Here is an 8,419-nt window from a genome sequence, read left to right on the forward strand (position 1 = left end):
CTGAGTAAAATGAGCCCTCCCCCTTGTCTCTATGACACTGTGATCCAGAGCTACGTTCAATACAAAGTCCCTATGCAATTTACCATAGTAGGAAAAGCATGTGTGTTTCACGGGACGTTCCTTCCCCATAGTAAGTTAATGGGGCAACTTTGGGCATCTCCTGCCCCCCAGGGGTGCAACTTTTACCCCATTGTGAGGTATGTTCTTACAGAGCCTGTCAGCCTCTTCAAATGTGGCAAATCACACATTTCTGCGAAATCCTCGCTCAGAGCTACGTGTGGTCAAAGTTCGTCGCAATGTTAAGTCAATGGGACTTTTTTGGCCGCTTTTTCGCCCCTGGGGCGAACACCGCACCCCCGATCGCTTATAAAAGTCATAGCACACCTCTCCTTAATGAGCCGGTCGATTTGACACCTCATTCATGGCTCTGAGACAAACGGTGCGGGGCGAGTTACGCGCCAAACTTTGTCCAGAATAATAATAATAACTAGAATGTACATTTCCTGAAGAAAATGTGAAGTGGTGCTTGCAGTGGCAAAATCCGGCACGGTTGCTAGGGTTTTACTAGGTGGTTGCTATGGTGTTCTGGGAGGTTTCCAAGGTATTCTGGGTGGTTGCTAGGGCGTTGCTAAGTGGTTGCTAGGGTATTCAGTGTGGTTGCTAGGCAGTTGCTAAGGTGTTTACCATAGTTTACCATGATTTACCACGATTTACTATAGTTTACCATGATTTACTATAGTATGCCATGATTTACCATGTTCAAGTATGATTTACTGATTCAAGCATGATTTACCATAGTTTACCATGATTTACCACGATTTACCATAGTTTACCATGATTTACTATAGTATACCAGGATTTACCATGTTCAAGTATGATTTAGACTCTCTACCATCCACATTGGACTCACACCAGTTTGCCTACCGTAGCAATAGGAGCACAGAGGATGCAGTCTCCATGGCACTGCACTCTGTGCTCACACATCTGGACAATAAGAACACTTATGCACGCATGCTGTTTGTTGACTTCAGCTCAGCATTCAACACTGTCATCCCAACTAAGTTAATAGCCAAACTTGGAGACCTGGGCTTCAACACCTCCATGTGCAACTGGATTTTGGACTTCTTGACCAACAGACCCCAGAATGTTCGATCAGGCTCCAACTGCTCCACATCCATCACACTCAACACTGGTGTACCACAGGGCTGTGTGCTAAGCCCGTTCCTCTACTCCCTCTTCACCTCCGACTGCAAGCCTGTGTACGGATCTAATTCCATCGTCAAGTTTGCGGACGACACTACGGTGATTGGTCTCATCAGCAACAACGATGAGACTGCCTATAGGGAGGAGATCAAGCACCTGGCCACATGGTGCACCGAAAATAACCAGCTCCTCAACACCACCAAAACGAAGGAGCTCATCGTGGACTTCAGGAAAGTGTCAAGAGGCACACACGACACCATCTACATCAATGGAATGGCTGTTGAGCGTGTCTCCAGTTTCAAGTTCCTGGGGACCCACATCTCGGCGGACATGACCTGGACAACCAACACCTCCAGCCTGGTCAAGAAGGCTCACCAGCGCCTCTTCTTCCTGAGGACACTGAGGAAGAATCAGCTTTCCTCCACTATCCTGGTGAACTTCTATCGCTGTGCAATAGAAAGCATCCTGACCAACTGTGCTACAGTGTGGTATGGGAGCTGTTCTGTTGCAGAGCGCAAGGCACTGCAGCGGGTGGTGAAAACCGCCCAGCGCATCACTGGGACTCCACTACCTGCCATCGAGCACATCCAGAGGAAACGCTGTCTGCATCGAGCTCGCAGCATCCTTAAGGACTCCTCTCACCCAGCCCACAGACTGTTTTCTCTCCTGCCTTCCGGCAGGCGTTTCAGGTGCCTCCGGACCAGGACCAGCAGACTAAAGAACAGTTTTTTCCCCAGAGCTGTCTCTTTATTAAACTCTAACCCTCATTGATCCCACTCCCCTTATATACTGATTGACTCTCCTCTCCCTCCTCACACCTGCCTCCATTTTGTTATTTGCAATACTATAATGTTCATTTGCACTGCTGACTGTTATTACAGTAACAACTGTTTACATATGCATCTTGCACTACTACCTTGACTGGAATATGCTCATTTGCACTGCCGACTGTTTATTTACAGTACCGACTGTTATATATACATTGCAATATCGTACCTTAACTGTAATATGCAATTACTTTCCACTGCACTCACTCGGATAGCTTCTGTCCAAACTTTATTTGCACAACTTTATTTGCACTACTTTAAATCCATTGTTATACTGCTCATTAGCCTAACTTATACATATATCTATTTGTAAAATTCTGTTTATAGTAATATCCATCTGTATATTATGCTCACATTCTGTTTATAGTAACAGCCATCTGTATATATATTCATAGTACATATCTATCTGTAAAATTATGTTTATAGTAACAGCCATCTGTATATTATATTCAGTACATATCTATCTGTAAACATTCTGTTTATAGTAATAGCCATCTGTATATTATTATATTCAGTACATTTCTAGCTGTAAATTCTGTTCACAGTAAGAGTTATCTGTATATTATATTCATAGGACAATCTATCTGTAAATTTTTGTTTATAATAGTATTCAACTCTATATTTATTCAGTACATATCCATGTTCTGCACTTATGAACCACTGTATATCCTGCACTTGCTGCTATTGCACTTCTGGTTAGACCTAAACTGCATTTCGTTGCCTTGTACCTGTACTTGTGTAATGACAATAAAGTTGAATCTAATCTAATCTAATCTAATTTACTGATTCTAGCATGATTTATCATAGTTTACCATGATTTACCACGATTTACCATAGTTTACCATGATTTATTATAGTATACCATGATTTACCATGTTCAAGTATGATTTACTGATTCTAGCATGATTTATCATAGTTTACCATGATTTACCACGATTTACCATAGTTTACCATGATTTATTATAGTATACCAGGATTTACCATGTTCAAGTATGATTTACTGATTCAAGCATGATTTACCATAGTTTACCATGATTTACCACGATTTACCATAGTTTACCATGATTTACTATAGTATACCAGGATTTACCATGTTCAAGTATGATTTACTGATTCTAGCATGATTTACCATAGTTTACCATGATTTACTATAGTATACCACAATTTACCATGTTCTAGTATAATTTACTGATTCTAGCATGATTTATCATAGTTACCATGATTTACCATGATTTACCATAGTTTACCATGATTTACTATAGTATACCATGATTTACCATGTTCAAGTATGATTTACTGATTCTAGCATGATTTACCATAGTTTACCATGATTTACAACGATTAACCACTAATTACCATAGTTTACCATGATTTACTATAGTATACCATGATTTACCATGTGCAAGTATGATTTACTGATTCAGGCATGATTTACCATAGTTTACCACAATTTACCACGATTTACTATAGTTTACCATGATTTACTATAGTATACCAGGATTTACCATGTTCAATTATAATTTACTGATTCTAGCATGATTTACCATGATTTACCATAGTTTACCATGATTTACTATAGTATACCATGATTTACCATGTTCAAGTATGATTTACTATGATTCTAGCATGATTTATCATAGTTTACCATGATTTACCATAGTTTACCATGATTTACCATAGTTCACCACGATTTACCATAGTTTACCATGATTTACCATGTTCAAGTATGATTTACTGATTCTAGCATGATTTACCATAGTTTACCATGATTTACCATAGTTTACCATTATTTACCACGATTTACCATAGTTTACCATGATTTACTATAGTATACCATGATTTACCATGTTCAAATATGATTTACTGATTCTAGCATGATTTACCATAGTTTACCATGATTTACCACGATTTAACATACTTTACCATGATTTACTATAGTATACCATGATTTACCATGTTCAAGTATGATTTACTGATTCTAGCATGATTTACCATAGTTTACCATGATTTACCACGATTTACCATACTTTACCATGATTTACTATAGTATACCATGATTTACCATGTTCCAGTATGATTTACTGATTCTAGCATGATTTATCATAGTTTACCATGATTTACCATAGTTTACCATGATTTACTATAGTATACCATGATTTACTACGATTTACCATAGTTTACTATGATTTACTATAGTATACCATGATTTACCATGTTTTAGTATGATTTACTATGATTCTAGGATCATTTACCATAGTTTACCATGATTTACTATAGTATACTATGATTTACCATGTTCAAGTATGATTTACTGATTCTAGCATAATTTACCATAGTTTACCATGATTTACTATAGTTTACCATGATTTACCACGATTTAGCATAGTTTACCATGATTTACTATAGTATACCATGATTTACCATGTTCAAGTCTGATTTACTGATTTTAGCATGATTTACCATAGTTTACCATGATTTACTATAGTATACCATGATTTACCATGTTCAAGTATGATTTACTATGATTCTAGCATGATTTACCATAGTTTACCATGATTTACCACGATTTACTATAGTTTACCATGATTTACTATAGTATACCATGATTTACCATGTTCAAGTATGATTTACTGATTCTAGCATGATTTACCATAGTTTACCATGATTTACCATAGTTTACCACGATTTACCATAGTTTACCATGATTTACTATAGTATACCATGATTTACTATAGTATACCATGATATACCATGTTCAATTATGATTTACTGATTCTAGCATGATTTATCATAGTTTACCATGATTTACCATAGTTTACCATGATTTACCATAGTTTACCATGATTTACTATAGTATACCATGATTTACCATGTTCAAGTATGATTTACTATGATTCTAGCATGATTTACCATAGTTTACCATGATTTACCACGATTTACCATAGTGTACTATGATTTACTATAGTATACCATGATTTACCATGTTTTAGTATGATTTACTATGATTCAAGGTTGATTTACCATAGTTTACCATGATTTAGTCAAAAGAGCCAAGTCCCATCTCTATACTATGTTTTGATGCAGAGATATACGTTTTGCTAAACGGTTGCTAGGATACTCTCTTTGGTTGCTATGGAGTTACTTGGCAGCTGCCAATGATGAAATTCCAAAGGCTTCTTGTCAGTATGAATGATATAAACCAACTCCCATGCCTCTGTGACATTCAGAATGGAAGATATCCCTCTTTGGATTTTGGTTGCTAAGGTGCTCGACAATGGTTGCTAGGGAGGGGCTTGGAAGTGTTGAGGTGATTCATGATTGGCTGTTTACTGCCCCGAGTCAAATGAGACCACCCCCATGTTTCTATGACAATTCAGTCTGGAGATATCTCTTTGAACTCTTTCAATGGAAGTCTATGGAACTTGTTGCTAAGGGGCTCTAAATGGTTGCTAGGGCGTGGCTTGATAGCTTCACAATGATCCTGAGAGACTGATTGGTCGTCTGAGTAAAATGAGCCCTCCCCCTTGTCTCTATGACACTGTGATCCAGAGCTACGTTCAATACAAAGTCCCTATGCAATTTACCATAGTAGGAAAAGCATGTGTGTTTCACGGGACGTTCCTTCCCCATAGTAAGTCAATGGGGCAACTTTGGGCATCTCCTGCCCCCCAGGGGTGCAACTTTTACCCCATTGTGAGGTATGTTCTTACAGAGCCTGTCAGCCTCTTCAAATGTGGCAAATCACACATTTCTGCGAAATCCTCGCTCAGAGCTACGTGTGGTCAAAGTTCGTCGCAATGTTAAGTCAATGGGACTTTTTTGGCCGCTTTTTCGCCCCTGGGGCGAACACCGCACCCCCGATCGCTTATAAAAGTCATAGCACACCTCTCCTTAATGAGCCGGTCGATTTGACACCTCATTCATGGCTCTGAGACAAACGGTGCGGGGCGAGTTACGCGCCAAACTTTGTCCAGAATAATAATAATAATAATAATAATAATAATAAGAATAATAAGTATGAGCAATAACAATAGTGATGCCTTGCTTTCAGCAAGCACCACTAATAATAAGAAGAAGAATAATAAGTATGAGCAATAACAATAGTGATGCCTTGCTTTCAGCAAGCACCACTAATAAGTATGAGCAATAACAATAGTGATGCCTTGCTTTCAGCAAGCACCACTAATAATAAGTATGCAAGAGAACACTAATGATGCCTTGCTTTCAGCAAGCACCATTAACTAGAATGTACATTTCCTGAAGAAAATGTGAAATGGTGCTTGCAGTGGCAAAACTCTCCACTCGGTTACTAGGGTGTTGTACATGATTGCATACGAGCCAACAACCATGTCTGTACGATGTTGTGGATCAGAAATAAGGCTTCTATATGTTGCAATATGGTTGCTAGGTGGCTGTAAATGGTTGCTAGGATGTGAATACAAAGTTACCATGGTGAAATTTACAGACTGTTTCCCAACCAAAACAAAAGAGCCAACCCCCATCTCTATATGATGTTCTGATGCAGAGACATGGGTCTTGATAAACGGTTGATAGGGTCCTCTGTTTGGTTGCCAGGGAGTGACTTGGCAGGTGCCAATCATGAAACTCCAAAGGCTGATTGTCAGTATGAATGATTTAAACCAACTCCCATGCCTCTGTGATATTCAGAATGGAAGATATCCCTTTTTGGAATTTGGTTGCTAGGGTACTCTGTTTGGTTGCTAGAGAGTGGCTTGGCAGCTGCCAATCATGAAACTCTAGAGGCTGCTTGTCATTATGAATGATATAAACCAACTCCCATGCCTGTGTGACTTTCAGAATGGAAGATATCCCTCTTTGGATTTTGGTTACTAGGGTACTCTGTTTGGTTGCTATGGAGTTACTTGGCAGCTGCCAATGATGAAATCCCAAAGGCTTCTTGTCAGTATGAATGATATAAACCAACTTCCATGCCTCTGTGACATTCAGAATGTAAGTTATCCCTCTTTGGATTTTGGTTGCTAGGGTACTCTGTTTGGTTGTTATGGAGTTGCTTGACAGCTGCCACTGATGAAACTGCAAAGGCTTCTTGTCATTATGAATGATATAAACCAACTCCCATGCCTATGTGACATTCAGAATGGAAGATATCCCTCTTTGGATTTTGGTTGCTCGGGTACTCTGTTTGGTTGTTATGGAGTTGCTTGACAGCTGCCACTGATGAAACTGCAAAGGCTTCTTGTCATTATGAATGATATAAACCAACTCCCATGCCTATGTGACATTCAGAATGGAAGATATCCCTCTTTGGATTTTGGTTGCTAGGGTACTCTGATTGGTTGCTTGGGAGTGGCTTTGCAGCTGCCAATCATGAAACTCCAAAGGCTTCTTGTCACTATAAATTATATGAACCAACCCCCATCTCTATACAATGCTCTGATACAGAGATATAGGTCTTGCTAATAGTTGCTAGGGTACTCTGTTTGGTTGCTATGGAGTGGCTTGGCAGCTGCCAATCATGAAACTCCAAAGGCTGCTTGTCATTATGAATGATATAAACCAACTCCCATGCCTCTGTGACATTCAGAATGTAATATACCCCTCTTTGGATTTTGGTTGCTAGGGTACTCTGTTTGGTTGCTATGGAGTTGCTTGACAGCTGCCACTGATGAAACTGCAAAGGCTTCTTGTCACTATGAATGATATAAACCAACTCCCGTGCCTATGTGACATTCAGAATGTAAGATACCCCTCTTTGGATTTTGGTTGCTAGGGTACTCTGTTTGGTTGCTATGGAGTTGCTTGACAGCTGCCACTGATGAAACTGCAAAGGCTTCTTGTCACTATGAATGATATAAACCAACTCCCATGCCTATGTGACATTCAGAATGTAAGATATCCTTCTTTGGATTTTGGTTGCTAGGGTACTCTGTTTGGTTGCTATGGAGTTGCTTGACAGCTGCCAATGATGAAACTGCAAAGGCTTCTTGTCACAATGAATGATATAAACCAACTCCCATGCCTATGTGACATTCAGAATGGAAGATATCCCTCTTTGGATTTTTGTTGCTAGGGTACTCTGTTTGGTTGCTATGGAGTTGCTTGGCAGCTGCCAATGATTAAACTACAATGGCTTCTTGTCACTATGGATGAAATAAACAAACTCCCATGCCTCTGTGACATTCAGAATGGAAGATATCCCTCTTTGGATATTGGTTGCTAGGGTACTCTATTTGGTTGCTAGGGAGTGGCTTGGCAGCTGCCAATCATGAAACTCCAAAGGCTTCTTGTCACTATGAATTATATAAACCAACCCCCATCTCTATACGATGCTCTGATACAGAGATATAGGTCTTGCTAAATAGTTGCTAGGGTACTCTGTTTGGTTGCTATGGAGTGGCTTGGCAGCT

Source organism: Rutilus rutilus (genome assembly GCF_951802725.1).
Source record: "Rutilus rutilus genome assembly, chromosome: 2".
Lineage (NCBI taxonomy): Eukaryota > Metazoa > Chordata > Actinopteri > Cypriniformes > Leuciscidae > Rutilus > Rutilus rutilus.